We start from the raw sequence: 18879 nt of genomic DNA, 5'->3' as shown, positions 1-18879 counted from the left end.
ATTGTTCAAGAGCCAACCAAACATTCAGAGACCGCCTTCTCTGGCACGCCACTTCTCTGTGGCCTGCTTCACTTACTGGCCAAAATCACAATCAGGAGTGATAGTCAAAAGGAAACCTAGGAATCAAAATTCACTTACAGCCACTGTAACACAGAGCTGTTTCTGTTTATGGGGTTTCAGAAGACATGGTGAAGATATGGTTTAAATTGTGCTTAGAAACTTGTGAATTAAAAATCATTATTACTCCTAAATCCTGGGCTCGTTTTCCAAGCGTACCGGAAAAAGAAAATACTCTTATGCAAAGAAATTGACCTCCTATCTCATGCATATGTTCGTTCCCATAAAAAATGAGAGAACTTCAACCCAGAAAACATAAAAGAAAGATGAATAAATCAGACTGCAGAGAGCAAAAGAATTAACTCTAAGAAGTAAAAAAAAAAAAAAAAAAAAAAAAAAAGTCCAAAGTTATAAAACAAATGGAGAACTAGAAAAAATGTTTGCAACTCATTTCACCAACAAGAGTTTATTTTCTTAACACATAATGAGCTCCAATAAATCTTTAAGAAACAGGCCGACAGTGCAATAGAGAAAAATGGTAACAGTATGTAATAAGGGATTTTGCAGAACGAGAAGTAAAAATGGCTCCAAAATGTCAGAAACGATGCTTGAATTGGTCCATCCACTTCTCTCCTGAAACCTGGAATCTCCCCAATTCTTCTCTGTCCTCGTGCCTCTAACAAGTCAGTGTCTCCTGGGAGCTCTGTCTTCTGAAAGGTCCAGAACCCCACCCACTGCTCACTACTGTCACCTCTTGCTTGGATTATTGCCATGTCTACCTGAGCTCTCTCCTTCTGTGCTTTCTTCTCCACTGCTCCCCACAGGGCTCCCTGAGTGGCCCTTTCTAAAGGTAACCCTACGTTGGCTTCCCATCTCAGAGTCAAAACCAGATCCCGTTGGCTTCCAAGGCCCACGCATCTGGTCCCCGTGGCCTCTTCAGCTTCCTTTCCTATCACATCCCCTCCTTGCTCCCGACTCTAGCAATGCTGGCCTCTTCGTTCTCTCTCAAGTAGGATTGGAAGATCGTATTTCCCAAAGATGACAGCAACAATATCGTCCGGGGTGGTTATTTTTATGTGTCAGCTTGACAGGGCAACAGTACCCAGATATTTTGTTGAAACAGCTGTCTACACGTTGCCGTGAACATGTTTTTTAGATGAGATTAACATTTAAATCAGTGGACTTTGAGGAAAGGAGATTATCCTCTATTAGTGGGTGGTCCTTGTCTAATCAGTTGAGGACCTTCACAGGAAAAAGACTGAGGTTCTCCTAAGGAAGAAGGAATTCTGCTTTCAGACTGCCTTTAGACTTGAGCTCAAACATTAGCTCTTTCCTGGGTCTCTAGCCTGCCAGCCTGTCCTGTAGATTTCAGTCTTCCCAATCTCAAAATTGTGTGAGCCAATTCCTTAAAACAATTTTGTCTCTCCCTCTCTCTCTCATGATAGATATATAGATAAATATAGATGATAGATGATAGATGATAGATAGATAGATAGATAGATAGATAAAGATAGATGATAGGTAGAGAGATAGAGGAGATAGATAGATAGATAGATAGATAGATATGATAGGTAGAGAGATAGAGGAGATAGATAGATAGAGGAGATAGATAGATAGAGGAGATAGATAGATAGATGATAGATAGATAGATAGATAGATAGATGGATAGATATAGATGATAGGTAGAGAGATAGATAGAGGAGATAGATAGATAGAGGAGATAGATAGATAGATAGAGGAGATAGATAGATAGATAGATAGATAGATAGATAGATAGATAGATAGAAAGATATAGATGATAGGTAGAGAGATAGATAGAGGAGATAGATAGATATAGATGATAGGTAGAGAGAGGAGATAGATAGATAGATAGATAGATAGATAGATAGATAGATAGATAGAATAGATAGATGAGATAGATAGATACATACATACATACATACCTATCTACCTACCAATCTACATCCTTTTGGTTCTGTTTCTCTGGAGAACCCTAATGCATCACCCAACACTGTGACCTTCTCACCTCTCCCATGAAGAGATAGTATTCACGCCCCTCCCCTGGGCACGTCCCTACTTCCATCAACAGAGTATGATTTCTGAGATTAGGTCATGAAAAGCCTGCAGCCCCCACCTGGTGCTCTAGGAACATCTGCCCTCGAAATGCTCTCCCTCAGAAACCGCCCACTCAGCTGGAAGCATCCCGAGTGTCATGTGAGGGCCACGGGCAGCCTCTGTGTTGGGGCGTCCCAGCTGAGCCCCGGGGGTCAGGTCATCCCAGCCCAGGTGCCCGCATGTGAGCAGAGAAGCCTGCGGATGATCTTCACATCCGACCTCAAGGAAGCCCAGCTACTCAAGCCTTCCCAGTTGAGGCCCCAGACACCAAGGAGCAAAGGAGCGTCCCCACCGCGCCTGTCTGAATTCCTGACTCCCAGAATCCACCGGCATATGGCCACTTCCCTCCCCTTCCTCTGGGCTTGGTCGCACAGCCACACAGACGCGGCACGTCTCCAGGCTGTACGCGTGCTCACCGTCCTGGACATCCTTCCCAGCCACTGTGTGCCTCTCTGCCTCGCCCCCAGCGGGTCGCTGCACACCTGTCCACTGCTCAGGGGCCTTGCTCTCCCCCGCTTTAAAACTACAGCCTTCCAGCCCCTCGCTGTTTCGCTCCCTTCCCTGCTTTCTGGGTCTTCACAGAACTTGCGCCATGGTGGAGGCTTGTTGCTTACTTGTAAGCTTACTTTTCCTTTGCCTGTCTCCTCTAAAACACCTGCTCCATGAGGACCCGGGGTGTGGGGCTTACTCTGTTCAGGGCCAGCACCTAGAACGGAGCCCGCACGGTCAGTGCTCAACTGATATTCACAAATGGCTAAACAAATCAATAAATGAACAAACCTCACCCAAAGAGAGCCTGCAAATTAAAATTTCAGTGAAGGGGTGCCTGTGTGGCTCAGTCAGTTGAGCGTCTGACTTCGGCTCAGGTCATGACCTCACTGTTCATGGGTTCGGGCCCTGCGTCGGGCTCTGTGCTGACAGCTAGGAGCCTGGAACCTGCTTGGGATTCTGTGTCTCCCTCTCTCTCTGCCCCTCCCCCACTCATGCTCGCTCTCTCTCTTGCTCTCTCTCTCTCTCTCTCTCAAAAATAAATAAACATTATGGGGTGCCTGGGTGGCTTAGTCGGTTGAGCGTCTGACTTTGGCTCAGGTTATGATCTTACGGTTCGTAGGTTCGAGCCCCACGTCGGGCTCTGTGCTAACAGCTCGGAGCCTGGAACCTGCTTGGGATTCTGTGTCTCCCTCTCTCTCTGCCCCTCCCCCACTCATGCTCTGTCTCTCTCTCAAAAATAAATAAAAATGGTAAAAAAAATTCTAATTTCAGTGACATATGACTTTTTCTCTGTCAACTGTTGGGTAAAGCACTGTGCCGGTGAGCACTTGATTGAACAGGCACCATCGTTTGCCAGCAGAAGTATCAACAGCTGCAAATTCTTTGGGGAATGACCGGCAATGCGATCTGAAATGTGAGGTGCCCGTCAACTCTGACCCCGCAAATCCGTTTCTTAGACTCTCTCCTACAGAGACGTTCATGTATGTGGGGGATGGGGTGTCCATCTACAAATGGACCCCCAGCAGCACCCATTAGTATAAATAAAAGCTTCATATCCAAATGTTCTTGGTTATGTGTCCAATAAATGGAAGGATATTCCTGCTGAGAGATCCGGGCAGGTGTCAAAGAAAATGTGGCAGTTCTAGACTGGCACAGAACTTAGAACAGCCCCAACATGTATTGTCAGAGAACACAGCAAAGCCTAAATACTACGTTCTATGACACCAATTTAGTCAGACTAAATGTCTGACTATGTCCAGACTATGGACCACAGACTATGTCCAGACTATGTCCAGAAGGACAGAAGAGAATCCAGAAACAGATACGCTGTACTACGTGTACTCAGTAACCACTGAAAGACAATATGCATCTATTCTGGAAACCAGAGACAAGAAGATGGAAATATTTTCCCTTCCAGCGCATCAAGGAAGAGCAGTCACATAAGCTCATGCTAGCCTTCTGCTGGTCTCGGGGCTGGACCCGAGACACACACTGAGCACAAAGCCAACACTTGTGGACAGATGGGAGGGAGACCTCTGGCTGCTTCTGCAGACAGCAGCGCACGGGGAACTCCCCATAAGTGCTCACGGCCATCCTAACCAAGCCAAGGACTTAGTAACCCACGAAATAAGCAATAAATGCTTCAGTAAAACCGGTAGCAACAGATGTAGCTTACAAGACTGCAGGAAACTTTCTCAATGTAAAAAATTATGGCGTTAACTGCTGCTTATGTTTGCACATCATGATAACATGTGGGTCATTACACCTGCAGATGGTTGCTTTAAATAAATAGAAACCGGGCAAGGAGAAGCATGAACCAGAATATACTTTCATTTGTATTCCCTCGGGGGGTCTTCTTCATCAACATTATCAAGCTGAATAAAGAAGAAATATTTAAGATGTATTACATTCAAGACTTTTCTCCTGGATGAAGTTGAATCACTATATTTAAGAGCAAAGATATATTGGCTTTAAAATGGAAACATAACATGTGACTTAGGAACAAGCTATCATATATCTTTATCTTTCTCCAAACGCTTCAGGGTTAAGACAGTGAGTATCATTCATGCAACTATTTTTAAGCAACATCTAAACTTCATTTTTAGGGGGAAAAAATCTACAGGGAAGAACTTCAAAGAGATTCATCCCCAAGCACAGAGACCCCTTCCATTCAGTATTTATGGAGTGTCACAGACACCCTCGTCTCGGAACAAGTCACAGGACTGACATCTCAGACAGGCGTCCCTGGTGCATCCGCGATGTCTGCAGGGTGAGGAGGGGACGACACGGGAGGCAGGCCTTTGTAGATGTGACACTACGTGACCTGTGCCTTGAAGGACGCAGGGGACGACAGTGCCCTGTCAGTGGGGGAGCAGAAAGGGAGACAGCACAGCCCACACCCCTCCCCACCAGGAACCCGCATGAGAATCAAAAGTCATACTCTGCCTGCAGAGGGTTGAATTGTGTCCCCCCCCCCCCAAAAGCTAAGTCCAAGTCCTAAACTCTGGTAGCTGCGAATATGATCTGATGAGGAAATAGGGTCTTTGCAAATGTAATGAAATGAAAGATAATCTCGGGAGAGGCTTCTCCTGGATTTAGTGTGGGTCCTAACTCCAGTGACCTGTGTCCGGACAGGAGGAAGGAGAGCGACAGTGCACACACAGAGACACAGGAGGAGGCCATACGGAGACAGAAGCAGAGGCACAGGGATCCAGCTACCAGCCAAGGAACACCTGAGGTGGCTGGAAGCCACCCGGAGCTGGGAGAGACACTGGACAGTGTTCTCCCTCGCGGCCTCCAGAAGGAACCAGTGCTGCCCACACCTTGATTTTGGACTTCTGGCCTCCGGAAGTGAGAGGGAACAAAGTTATATCGTTTTAAGCCACCAAGTACGTGGTCATTTGTTAGGGCAGCTACAGCATCTGATGCAGAGGTCGGCCCAGGCAGACCGCGAGGCATCCTAGTGACATTGTCCAGGTTTGTTCCGCAAGCCTTGGAGAGGAGGGAATGGATGTGGGAGGAGCATGACCTTTCACCGGGCGGGTGGAGAATCCTTGGCAACGGTGGGAAAGCGGGAAAGGTAGGCGCTCAGGGTGAGTGCCCGGGACCCTGGAGAGGAGCCTCAAGCTAGGGCAACGGCAACCCCTAGAAATAAAACTGGTGCTCCGGACCCGGCCAGGGGGCGGAGGGCGTGGGGGGGATGCATCCACAGGGGATCACAGGGTCTGGAAGCAAGGACCAGGTTTGGCAAACCGAGAAAAGGAGACAATTCCAGTTAGAGAGACCAGGTTTCCTGGGAAACAGAACCGAGGCCAACCCAAAGCACCACTGGCTCTGGGGAGTCAAAACCCAGGGTGGCTGGAGTGTAGAAAAGGGAGGAGAGGCCAGGAGAGAGGGCAAGCTCCCTGAGATGGCACAGGATGGTGCCGGCCCCGCCACCCTGCGGATGCACAGCCACCGGGGACCTCGCTGCACAGGCTGGACAGAGCAGCAGGCCTCGGGGCCGTGCCCAGGGCCTGAGGGAGAGGAGGTTGTCTGCAGGCTCCCGATGCTCTCTGGCCTCTCCCGGCCAGTGCATCCCAGGGACGTGGTTCTGTACCTTCCAGGCTGTGCCATCAGCTCCCCCCAGGCCGCTGTGCAGACACCAGAGCCTTTACCAGGGTGCGGGGCCTCCTCGAGGTCAGGACGTGATGGATGGAGCCATGCTTACCCCGGAGGGCACCAAGCAAGGGCAGGGCCAGCAGAAAAGTGACAGTCTGTGGTGGCAGCCGGGGGGGGGGTGGGGGGTGACCATCGCCTGGGAGTCATGAGGGTGCTCCAAGAACAAGGATCTGAGCCCAGGACGCAGGGAGGCCAAGCCAATCTGGGGAGGTGCAAAGCAGTGACAGACACACGAGGATGTGGTGCTGGCAGGCGTCACCTGCCTGTTTCAAACCCTTTGCACATCCGTGGGCAGCTTGATTATGACTTTGCTTGACTAACAGATTTCTTTTTTTTTAATGTTTTTTTAATTTATTTTTAGAGAGAGAGAGAGAGAGCAGGAGCAGGGAAGGGTCAGAGAGAGAGGGAGAGAGAGAGAATCCCAAGCGGGCCCCGCACTGTCAGCACAGAGCCCTCCGTGGGCCTTGATCCCATGACCATGAGATCACGACCTGAGATCATGACGGGCTGAGCCACCCAGGTGCCCCTGACCAACAGATTCCTAACACGGACAAATCTAATCATTGGAGAAGAAAGCCAAGCCGTTGTCAAGTGTCCCAACAGGACTGTGCCGTGACTGTTACTTATTTATCAAATATTATATAGCACTAATATGGGCCTGACGCTCATAGGAGAGCCTAACAGCACTCGCGAGGACCTTACAGTGTAGAAACCACTGCTATTCCCATTTCACAGAGGAGGAGACTGAGGCACACAGAGCTGTCCCCGCGGCAAAGCCCATTGCCTCCCTCCCTGTGCTGCCTCTCTGCTTCTCATGAGCTTTGTGAACTTGGGGGGGGTGCTGTTTCTTACCTATCGGCCCTCTCTGCCGATGCGGTGAACGCCCACGTCCCATCCCAGACAAAGGCTGTCTGTGCAAACTTCCCTCCTTCGTCACCAGATGCTCCGTCAAAAGCAAGAGCTTATTAAGCCTGAGAGCTTGCAGGTCAAGGTTAATTAAGCAGGTAGTGGGCTTTCTCGCAGCACTTGTGAATCCAGCTTCCCAAACAGCCCTCGGACTGAACGTGGACAAGCATCACAGAGGAGCCCTGGAACATTGCGAGGCCACCCCGAGCCCTGGAACCGGCCGCGGCCACCCCAAGCGTCAAGGTGGGGACGAGGACTCTGGGGTCAGGCTGCCTGGGTCAGTACAAGCTCTGCAGCCCACAAGCTTGCACAGCGGACAAGTACCCCCCCTTCTGGGCCTCCGTTGCCCCATCTGCAAAATGGGGGGGTAAAGCCCACATGCCCCTCGGGACTGCAGAGCACCAGGTGGGTGACAAGGGATAAGCTCAGGAGAGTATTCAGGGCGTGGTTGGCCCATATGCAAACATTTGGTGAATGGATAACACGATTATTATGGGATCTCTCTCCAGGTAGGCAGCTCCAGGCAGGCTCTGAGGACCTACTGTGTGCTTCCTCCCAGACCCGACACCCAAGGCTCTTTGTGATCCTGCCCCCCCGCTCACCGCGCATCACCCCCCACATGCTGGTGCACTCTGTGGGGCCTGCTAGCCACGGCTCACCCCAGTTCTGTCTTCCAAAACTTCTGTCGTGATGGCCCACGTGGGTTCGAGGACAGGCAGGGGACAAAGTCCAAACAGAGGAGGGTGCTTGTCAGATCCGGCCCCCACCACCTCTGTGCCCGGGACGCCCGCTGGCCCCTGTTGCTCTCTCGCACCCCAGCGCGGGGGACGTGACCTGCCCGTCTCTCTTCGGTGTCTCTGTCTCCACAGGTGACTACGCCTCCTGAGCCCTGCTGAGCCTTGATCAGGTGGGGGTCCTCTCAGTTTCGTGATGCAAACAAAACACAAGCCCAAAGGGACAGAATGCGGGAGCCAGGCCTCGCCAGGCACGTCCACCAACGGCTGCTGGCCTGCCTGAGGACGCCCGGCCCCCTCGTCAGCAGCCACTCCTACGAGACGGCATGACCAATAAAACAGGTCTCATCGGTGGAAAGGGCTGGTATGGCCCCCAGTGATTTGCGCTGACAGAGTATGATCAGGCTGAGCACAGACTCCTCTCAGAAAAGAGAGGAACCTCACAAGATTAAGTATCTGTTAACGATGGAATTCTCCAGGAAAAGTTCAAGGGCTTGGTGGCCCCCACGGATCTAAGCAAAACATCACACGTTTGAAGACACGTGAGGATCTTCTGGAAGTTTCTTTTTTTCAAACATTATCAAACCCGGGGCACTCGTCTGCTTGCTGTGTAAAAGGACTTCAGGCAAAAAGCTTGGATGGGAAGACAAGGAATCGGGGGAAGGAGCCGGGGAGGGGCCGCCTGGCTAGAGCAAGGGGTGGGGGTGGGAGGGGCACCCGGGCGAGGGTGGGGCTGGGGGCGCAGGAAGCAGGGCCAGTATCCCCTGGAGTCTTGTCCTTGTGAAACCTTGGAGAACGAGGATGCACCTGAGGTGGGAAAGTACTATTTTTTAAAGTTGCCTGAATATTGCCTATGGCTTTAAGGAAGCAATGGACCTCATCTTCGGGGCAGACGCTGGGCCAGTGGTTTGGGTGGGACAGGGGTCTTTTTGCTTCCGTAATTGCTACCGGCTGCCTGTCTGAGTCCCTCCCCACATTCATCCCCAAATCAGCGTGTTGACGTCTAATATCCAGGGGGGTGGGCCTTGAGGGTGGCTCGTCACTAGGAGGGGGAGTGTTTATGAAGGCATTGGTGTCCCTACAAGAAGAGGCTGGGAGACATGAGGACACTCCCCCACACCCGGGCACGGGGAGGACAGGAGGGGGCCCTCGCCAGCCCCTGGGTCTGCCGACACTTCCGGCCTCTGGGACCTGGTCTGTGGGGCTCTGTGGGAGCAGTCGAGCTCAGACAGTGACGGCCAGTCCCAGGTCCAACTCTGGAAGGCAGTGAGTCAGTATGTATGGACAGGGACGCAGAACGTTTCTGAGGACGTTGTTTGATGGAGAGATTTTAGTTCTCTCTGCCTCCTTGGGCTGTGCAAGGTAGAGGGGACACCGTCTGGGGAGAGACCTTGTCACGGCCGCCCCGTCTGCGGTATGCTGGTTGCTACAACGCTCCAGCAGCTGATGTGGCGCCCACACAGGTCGTTAGTGGTGAGTCAGAGGTGGGCTTTGACCCGTGGCCCCCAGGAACAGCGGCGTTGGAAAGCCAGGACCGAATCCCATGGTGCTGCCCTCTCCTCGGGCCGTTGGCTGAGGCCCTTGTTGCTACGGCCTGGGCTGGCTGCCTCTGTGAGACCCGGGAGGCGGTCTGTGTGGGGCAGGTCTCCACGGCAGAGACCTTGCGTTAGCTTCCTGAAACCGCCCCACGAACCACCGCAGTTCTGGAGGCACAAGTCCGAGATCAAGCGTTCAGCAGGGCCACGCTCCCTCCAAAGTCTCCATGGTGTCCTTCCTCGCCCCTTCCTGCTTCCAGGGCCCCCTGGAGTTCCTTGACTTGTGGCCACAGGGCTGCCGTCTCTGCCTTGGCCCTCACGTGCCTCGTCCTCTGTGTCTGTGTCCTCTTATAAGGACGCTCCATGGGTGTAGGGCCCACCCGATAATCCAGGATGACCCCCCCCCCCATCTCAAAATCCTTTCTCACATCTGCAAAGACCTCTTACCAAGTAGTCACATCCACAGGTGAGGGTGGGGGACTTTCGGGGAGAGGGACATTCAACCCACTACACTTGTTAAGCAAAAAGGGAATTTTTATAAATTATTAAATGCTCACGGAATCACCGGGAAGAGTGAGGAATCAGATATCTGGATGCAAATTGCAGGAAAAACTCCCAGAGCCACAGGTCACCAGGGGAGCCCCACCCTGTGATGACAAGGAAGCTGCACGGTCAGGGAGTCACCTGCTGACTCCGGAAGTTTCCACAGGAGCTGCCTGGAGCCACGCCAGCAAAATAGAGGCCCTTCCCGCCTCTCTCTAGCATGACCAAGCCCAAGCTCAAAGGATGAGGAGGCAGAACCCAGGTTACAGGCAGGTTCTAGATGCGAGAGGGTGAGGGGGACCTGACTGCCTTCCCAGCCTCAGCACCCCGGAAGGCGCTGGAGCGCAGGGGAGGCACGTGCCCCAGGACCCTCCCGTGGCTGTGTCAGCCCACGACTTAAAGTGGCCGGCGGGAGCAAGGCGGAGCCAGGGTGACAGCAAGATCGTGACAAACAGCAACCAGGGAGGGTTTCTGAAACTTGTAAGCCGGCCATTCACAAACCGTGGGATACGGAAGAATCACCCAGGGAGCTGGCTGAAGATCTCAGGGCACCTGCTTCCTGGAAATAATGACCTGCTGAAGGAATGAATGAGTCCATGGGAACCCGCTGTCGGGGAGCAAGGTTGGCCAAGGAGCAAAGCCCCCGGGGCTTCCCCCTCTAACCTCCACTTCACCCTCTGTGCCTCTGTGCCTACAACACACACCCTGAGCAAGGGTTCGCTTGTGCGGGGGATGGGACGCTGGGGACTCTGCCCGAGAGGACACAGGGACCTCAGCGGCTCTACAGAAGGAAGTCGCCTGCTTGTCTGGGGCCGGCTTTTTACGCAAGGTGACCCGGCAGCGGGCAAGCGCATCGCCACCCCTACCGCGCGAGTCTAGTGTGTGTGTTTGGACGGACACAAAGGAGAAGCAGTCCTGTCACTTCCGCGACTTTTAAATACAGAAACCTTGGATGGCGGGTAACCTGTTTTGCAAGTGTTCCGCAAGATGAGCAAACATTTCTAATGAATTTCTACTTGATAAACAAGCGATGTCTTGCAATACGAGTGGTACATTGTGCCAAACGTCACATGGTCACAACTGAGCCAACGAGTCTTGAACTTCACTTTGATATACGAGCGCTTTGGATTACAAGCCTGTTTCCAGAAGGAATTATGCTTGCAAACCAAGGTTTTACTGCATATTATATTTCCAAACTAATCCCCGACTGCTAGGAAAGAGCGTGCTGGAATTCTAAATGCCCCATGGGAGTTCCTTTGGGTAAAACACACCATCCCTTCTGGACGTGAGGCCTGAGACCACAGACCCCAGCACAGAGAAGCTGTTTCCACATCATCGTCACCAGAGGCAAGGACAAGGAGAGAAGGAAAGTGTCGGGGTCCAGGAGCTCCCAGGTGAAACTTCGCAGGGTGACACCAAAAAAATTCACAGAAGATCAGCACAGCCTACAGAAAAGAACTACTTTTAGACCCAAAATGGACATTGTGACTGGATGGAAATGAAGCATAGTATCTTTCTTAAGCGAACTAATTTATTCCAAGATGTGTGAATATAGGTTTCATGGCCTATTTTAAACAAGCTGTGAAATGTTTTAACAAATATTCGGAGATCTGTTTCATAACTTTTGGAATTTAATTTCTAAAATGTGTGCAATTGTAAAAACTAAAACTTCCTTGTATTTGTGTCCTTTGCCAGGAAATCCCAAATACGTGGGGTGATGACTGAAAGATAATCTCGCCTCACTCGGTCATCATCAGTAAACATTCAAATCTTCTTGGGGCACCTGGGTGGCTCAGTCAGTTAAGCAGCGACTTCAGCTCAGGTCATGATCTCGCGGTTCGTGGGTTGGAGCCCCGCATCGGGCTCTGTGCTGATGGCTCAGAGCCTGGAGCCTGCTTCGGAGTCTGTGTCTCCCTCTGTCTCTCTGCCCCTTCCCCATTCTCTCTCTCTCTCTCTCTCTCTCTCTCTCTCTCTGTCAAAAATAAATAAATAAACATTTCTTTAAAAAAACATTCAAATCATCCTTATTTATCATGTTAGTTTCCAAAACTGGCATTTTTGGTAAGTTCAAAGGAAAAACACGATGAGCCTTCAGTGTGTTAGTCCCGAAATGGCATTTTCCCACCTCAAAAGAGTCTCGTTTCCTGGATTTACTGTGTGTGCGCTCACTGGGGCTGCTGCCACCAAAAGCCACATACGGGACGTCACAGCAGAACTTGACTCCACGGACCTGGAGGCTGGAGTCCCAGATGGGTGTGGGCGGGGCGGGCTCTGTCTGCTCTAGCCGCTCCACCCGACTTTCTAGTAGTTTGTGGGTGACTTAGCCTGCCTGCTGCCGCCACAAAATACCACAGGCTGGTGTTTCTCACAGACACAATTTCTCACAGCTCTGGAGGCTGAAGTTCACGACTAGGTGCCTGCAAATGTGCTTTCTGGCAAGAGCCCCCTTCCCAGATTGCGGAGCGTGGCCTCCTCGCTGCACACTCACGTGGCAGAGAGAGAACCCTGGTGTCTCTTCCTCTTCCTGTGAGGACACCAATGCTAACCTTTTAAAGTCATTGAATCTGTATTACCTCCCTCTAGGCCCCGTCTCCAACAGTCACGTTAGGGGTTATGGCTTCAATACGTGAATTTGGGGGAGACACAGCTTAGCCCCTATCAGTGGGTGGTCTTGGGCCTTCCTGCCTTTCGTGAACACACTGTGATCTCTCTCTTCATGTTCACAAGTCGTGCTCCCTCTGTATCTGTGTCCATGTCCAAATTTTTTCTTCCTATACAGGTGCCAGCCACATTGGATTAGGGCCCATCCTAATGACCTTGTAACACCATCATCTGTAAAGGCCCTCTTTCCATATAAGATCACATCTTGAGGTCATGGGGGTTAGGACTTCAACATATGAATATAAGGGGACACAACTGAACCCATCACACCATGACTTTGAGTGGCCCACTCTGTGTGATCACCTCCTGTTCTCACACCGCAACCCTGCTCCTGTGTGACTCCAATTTGTACATGTGGTTTCCCATAGGAAACTCTGGTGGTTCTTAAGATGTTAAGAGTAAGTCAACGCCCTTAGCCCTGGCATCTAAGGTTCCATCTGGTGACCTTGGCAGCTGCTCCAGGAAGACTGGATACTGTAGAGAGAAGAGGCTTTGTTCCCGTGACACCCTGGCTCGTGTTCTTGGCCCTTTTCTTTATTATCTGTGCTTGGGGCTCAGCTGGGCCACAGAGCTCACTTTCTCAGTCCCAGCTGGCTCATGAATGAGGCTGTTTGGAGAATCACGATGAGAAAGCAGACAGCAGATCAGCCCTAGAGACAGGGGACGGACGTTCAGGCTCCAGCCCCACTAACTTCTGGCTGTGATCTGGGAGTGGTGGTCGTACCTCTCTGAGCCTCAGTTTCCTGATCTGTAATACACCCCTGCTCCCTCCCAGAGGGGTTATTAATGCACGTGAAACTCTTAGAGGGCACTAGTTCCCACCCCAAACTGCTCTGGTCTCCCCAACACGCCATATGCATTCCTACTCGTGCACCCATCACCTCTGGAGAAATCTCGTGGCAGCCCCACCCTTTCTTACCATGCAGGTCTCCTCTCAAAACCTATGCCCCTGACAGAGCTTCTTGGACAACCTAGTCTGGCTCTCCCCACCTCTCACTACCCTTCATTCCACTACATGGGGCCATTTTCTTCATTAGCATCTGAAAATCGCAGTTATTCTTTACATGTTTGTGGTGTACCTCCCCAGTAACACTTAGGTCTCCTGGAACTGGCTTCTTACCAGAATCCCTCACTGCCATTCACCCAGCACCCAGCAGAGCCCACGGTTGCCTCATTCTTTGCTGAATAAACGAATGAACGGAGCCAGGTGCACACGTGCTCTGAGAGCCTGGTGGCCCTGACTGTTCCATTAACCCCCACCAGTGACTCCATGTCCTTCCCTTCCTTCCTCTGAGGCTCTTTGAGCCTGAACTGTCCCATGTGGTTCTCTTTCCAACTAAACCCGAGTGCATGAGTCTAAGTGGGTTTCCTGCCTCTGAATCTTGATTGCTCGGTTCAACGGACCCAGAAAAGCCAAGGTAAGAGCTGTTAATAACAACGTTGCCGTGTTGCCTCTGCGTTCCTGGGGGCTCCGTGCTGTGCTCACCATGACTCCAGCAGGGGAGGGTGTGACATCGGTGCATGCTGGTCTCGGGACCCCGGCCCTGGCAGGAGCGGTGCCAGCCAGAAGGCAGAGCACAGAACTGTGTGCGGATCCAGGCGAGGTCACTCTGGGGCAGTGCAGGGACGGAGAGACCCTGAGCGCACCCAAGTTTTTCCCGCCGCTGCCCTGGTGCCCACCGCCTCCCTGTGGAGCTCACTCTACCCCAAAGGCAATTGGTGCCATCAGCCGCCCTTTGTTCCTGATGTTCCTTCCCCCCAATCACCCCCATCCTGCCAAACACCTGTACCAACTTCCCTCCCCTGGGTCTGGCTTGAGACCCACGTTCTAGAACATTCTCACACCCAGTGTCTCCCTCGGGCAGGCTGTCCATCGTGGATTGACCGCCTCCTGACTGATGTCTGAGCCTCCTCTCCCAGCAGGACTGCAGACCCTGGAGACCCACACACCCTTCGTAGCACAGAACGCACCAAGGCACGCCAGGCCGCGAAGCCTTCGCGGCCATGCACAGGCATCCTTCATAGTCGCGTCATTTCCTCCGACTCCTGTCTGATGCGTAATTCTCACCAGGGGTGAGTTACCCCTCCCTGAGGCTCCGCGTCCTGTCCCGCAGTGGATTCGCTCCTGCAGCCCGGCGATGAATACGGAAAAGCCTCGGCCCCGGGGCCTAATGACTTCAAGCTGCACATTGGAGAAATGAATTAGCACTTAAAGGCATATTAATCTATTCTGCGCGTTCCTCCTCTGGCCCCACGATGACGTCAGGGGCTCTGATCTGCAGCGGCTTGCAACCCTTCTCTCGACCTTCGCATAAATCAAAGCGCTGTAAGCCTCCCTCTGGAGAATAAAAGGAAATGCAATCCAAAATCTTTTGCAGGAAGGCCTGAAAACTGGGAGGCTGCTGAATTACACGTAATGGAGACATTTGGCCCTCTCTCCTCCCTCTCATGCTTGTTCTTTCAGGAGCCAGATCTTTCCAAAGGGAGAACCACGATGCTGGCATTGTTTGCAGAAAACCATTTCCTAATCAGCTTTTACTGAAAATAAAGAGAGACAGTCATGCAAACACATGATTTATTTTACGCCAAGACCACGCTCCCAGGGAAGCCCCCCAAGGAGCACACAAGCCCCTCTGGCGACCGGGGGACCCATCGGTTGTGTCCTGTTCCGCCTGATTCTGACCCTTCACTCATGCTCCTGCCGCTGAGTCAGTCTTGGTGAGACAGGAAACAGGCACGACTCCCTTCTGTACCCTTCCTTCCAGGCAGGTACCCCCCGGCCCAGGATCAGCATACCCGCTCCTCAGAGAACACAGTTTCCCCATGACACGTTCTCAGGGATGACAAAAGTGTTCACAGTGTCGTGTCTATGGCTCATCATGCTTTTTTGTTTGTTTGGTTGGTTTTTTGTTGTTTTTGTTGTTTGTTTTGTTTTAGGGAAGGGTTATTTGTTTTTGTTTTTGTTTTTGAGAGAGAGAGAGAGAGAGAGAGAGCAGGAGGGGGAAGAGGGAGAGGGAGAGACAGAATCTTAAGCAGACTCTGTGCTCAGCATGGAGCCAGATGCAGGCCTCGATCTCATAACCCTGAGATCATGACCAGAGCGGAAATCAAGAATCAGATGGTCAATGACTGAGCCAACCAGGCACCCCTCATCATGCTTTTAAATTTTTTTTTTTTAACGTTTATTGATTTTTGAGACAGAGAGAGACAGAGCATGAACGGGGGAGGGTCAGAGAGAGGGAGACACAGAATCTGAAACAGGCCCCAGGCTCTGAGCTGTCAGCACAGAGCCCAACGCGGGGCTTGAACTCACGGACCGCGAGATCATGACCTGAGCCGAAGTCGGACGCTTAACCGACTGAGCCACCCAGGCGCCCCTCATCATGCTTTTAAACATACGTTAGCTTTCCAATACCCACCTGTCGTATTTCAATAAAACAAAACCATTTGCTTAACAGGAACTGACAAGTAGGCCCACAGTGAATTGTCAATGATTCGAGGCGTTTTGCCCAAATCTTCACACGGAGCTGTGGCCGTTTGTCGCTGTTTTTTATGCCCAGTTTTAGGACAGGTGGAATCTTGGTCCCTGGCTGGCTCCCTTCCCAGCCCACCCCGAGATCCAAAAGCCATATTTTAGAGGCTTTTCTCTGCATGGAGCCTTTTAAAGTTCAGGGTTAACACTGCCTTGAAGATAAATGTCTTCAGATTCTCCGTTCCTGGCAAAGTGAACTTTAAAATTCCTGAGACTGGTATTCCCCTAAAAGAATTCCACGTGGGCTATTGCCGGAGATAGAAAGAACCCAAACCCCCAGGTTAGGTCCCTCCCACAGGTCCCCAGCAGCCCCGCCCCTGGCTATGGTGGCTGCTGGCCTCTCCAGGTGTGGAGCACAGGCTTGTGGGCACAGGAGGAGAGCAGGGAGAGAACAGCACAAGAGAAGGGATGGGACAGGAGCCATCAAAGAGAGGGAGTGGTTTCCAGCGGCTTCTTGCTGGAAAATGCAGGCAGTGCTGACTCAGAACCTGAAGGGAGGGGAGCTCTGAGACCTCTGCCTCATCCCCTTCATCAGAGGCAGGAGACAGGGACTCAGGCGGGGACTGCAAAGCTTCCACCATCGAAATGAAAGTTGGGGTCGCTTCCCGGGTGTCAGAACCACCGCAGTAGCTCAAACCACCTCCCGGTCGTGCTCAGTGTGATCCCCTCTTTTATAGAATCACGTTAAATGTGTGGGGGCTCCCCCTCGCTCCTGCCCTGCCATCCTCCTATAACACAACCACCCCGCCAAGCCGAAGAAAATGAAAGTGAATTGCTAGGAGCAGCCTGGGTTGTCTATTTGCACATGAGCCTCAAATAAAGGCTATTCTCCTTGAATAAGCAGTGAATTAGTAAATGTCTTTCTCTCTCATAAACATTTGCTGAAAACAGCCGCTGGGTGATTGCATGAAGGATGCAGAACAGCTATTTTTAACTAACAAATGAGAACAGCAGCATCTAATTTTGGAGTCCTGCTCTGTGGTGCTGGGAGCTGGCTCTCTGGATGGGAAGGAACACAAAAGGGAAGTTGAGTCCAGCTTGGCCCCCACACGTTCTCCGACAGATGGCCGGTCTTGAGGCACGGGCCGGGGTCACTCGTCTCCTTAGTCCACAGGGCAGTGCTATTGGAAGATGCCCCCACCGCCACCACCTCTGTCCCAGGTGATCAGGAAAGGGAAATGTGCGTGTTGGAGGAACACCCACGTGCAGACACTCAGGGCGTCAACACAAGGGACACTGCAGGGGGTGGGGGAGGGGAAAGGCCAGGAGACCAAACTTCCTGGAAGAAATTAGCAACAAGCACAACATGGTAAGAAAATCGGCCCTCAAAATGCTTTAAAAGAATGATCTGACATTACTTTAAAAATATAAATAGACTGCATCACTAGTGCTGAAAATAATGAAAACTCATCCCCCAGAGACAAACCCCCACATCAGCGGTTGTCCAAGGAGCGCCATTAATATGCATTTTTCTGCCGCAGAGAGATGCCTGGCTTCCTCCTTCTGGCTGAGCCAAGGCTTTCTTCTCGGGGGAGGAGGAACCTTCTAGTCAAATTCACTGCAGCAACAGAGACGAGAGCAAGAAACAGAAGGAACTAAGATCTAGGGGGAAAAGGAAAACATTTTCCAGCCTGACCCTCTTACTAGGTCTCTCTTGGAATATTTTAGACCACCTGAATATCGTTAGCTCCATCTGCTAGCGAATCTGGAAGGAAACAGACAGGGAGATGCTGGGGGAATGGTGTCTGAGCGATATATTCAGGGAATGTGCCAGGACAGCTCTCCGTGCGGCTCTGGCATTTCTGTACGTGCCTTCCTTCCGGGCTGTCTGCTCAAGGGGGGGTGAGCAGCCTCCTGGTAATTGAGGCAGACCTCCTCCCAAGCAAAGGCCAGGCACCCTTATGGCCCGCCTTTTAAAGATGCAGGGCCCCAAGCTCAGCACCGTCCCCTGTAACACAACCTGCTGTGTGGCCCCTGTCGCGGGCCCTCTGCCTGCCCTGGGGAATTGGGGTGGGGGCGACGCAAAGGCACTGGTGCTCTGACGATTGCTCTCAGCCTGAGAAACAAACTGCTTTTTCACTAATCCAGGACTTCCACGTGATGCCCCAGCATCCACGACATCGCGGCCAGATGACAGCTTGCGGGCAGGACAAAACCTTGGACCGCCCAAAGTTCTCGCCACTGAATGTGGACAACTGTGGCTGGCAGTTTGGGGAAACGTGCTCTCGGGTGTGTAAGTGATGCTGTGAGATCAAAGATGCTCCCGGTGCCCTCCTTAAAATCCGCCTTCTCTTCTTTCTATAGAAATGGGACCGGGCACGTGGCTATCCAGTGCAAACACTACGTGTTCCCAGCTCCCCGTGCAGATACGTGGGCTCTCGTGACTGCGTCCCGGCCAGGGGAGCGTGAGCCAAGCACTGAGGGGCAGCTGCTAGGAGGGCTGGCATATACGACCACTTTCTCCACCCTTCTGCCTGGAACACGGATGTGATGGCTGGTGCTACATCCCGGCCCGTGAGCCCGAGGGCGTGTCGGCAGCGTGGAGGGGCAGGAGTCCAGGTGTCCGATACTACGAAGAGTCATACCTGGCCTGTGCTTACTTGTGAAATAGAAATAACTCTTGTCCAAGCGCCTGTCATTTGGG

Source organism: Panthera onca, chromosome A1 (assembly GCF_046562875.1).
Source record: "Panthera onca isolate mPanOnc1 chromosome A1, mPanOnc1 haplotype 2, whole genome shotgun sequence".
Taxonomy (NCBI): domain Eukaryota; kingdom Metazoa; phylum Chordata; class Mammalia; order Carnivora; family Felidae; genus Panthera; species Panthera onca.
Note: the sequence above shows the minus strand (reverse complement) of the source record.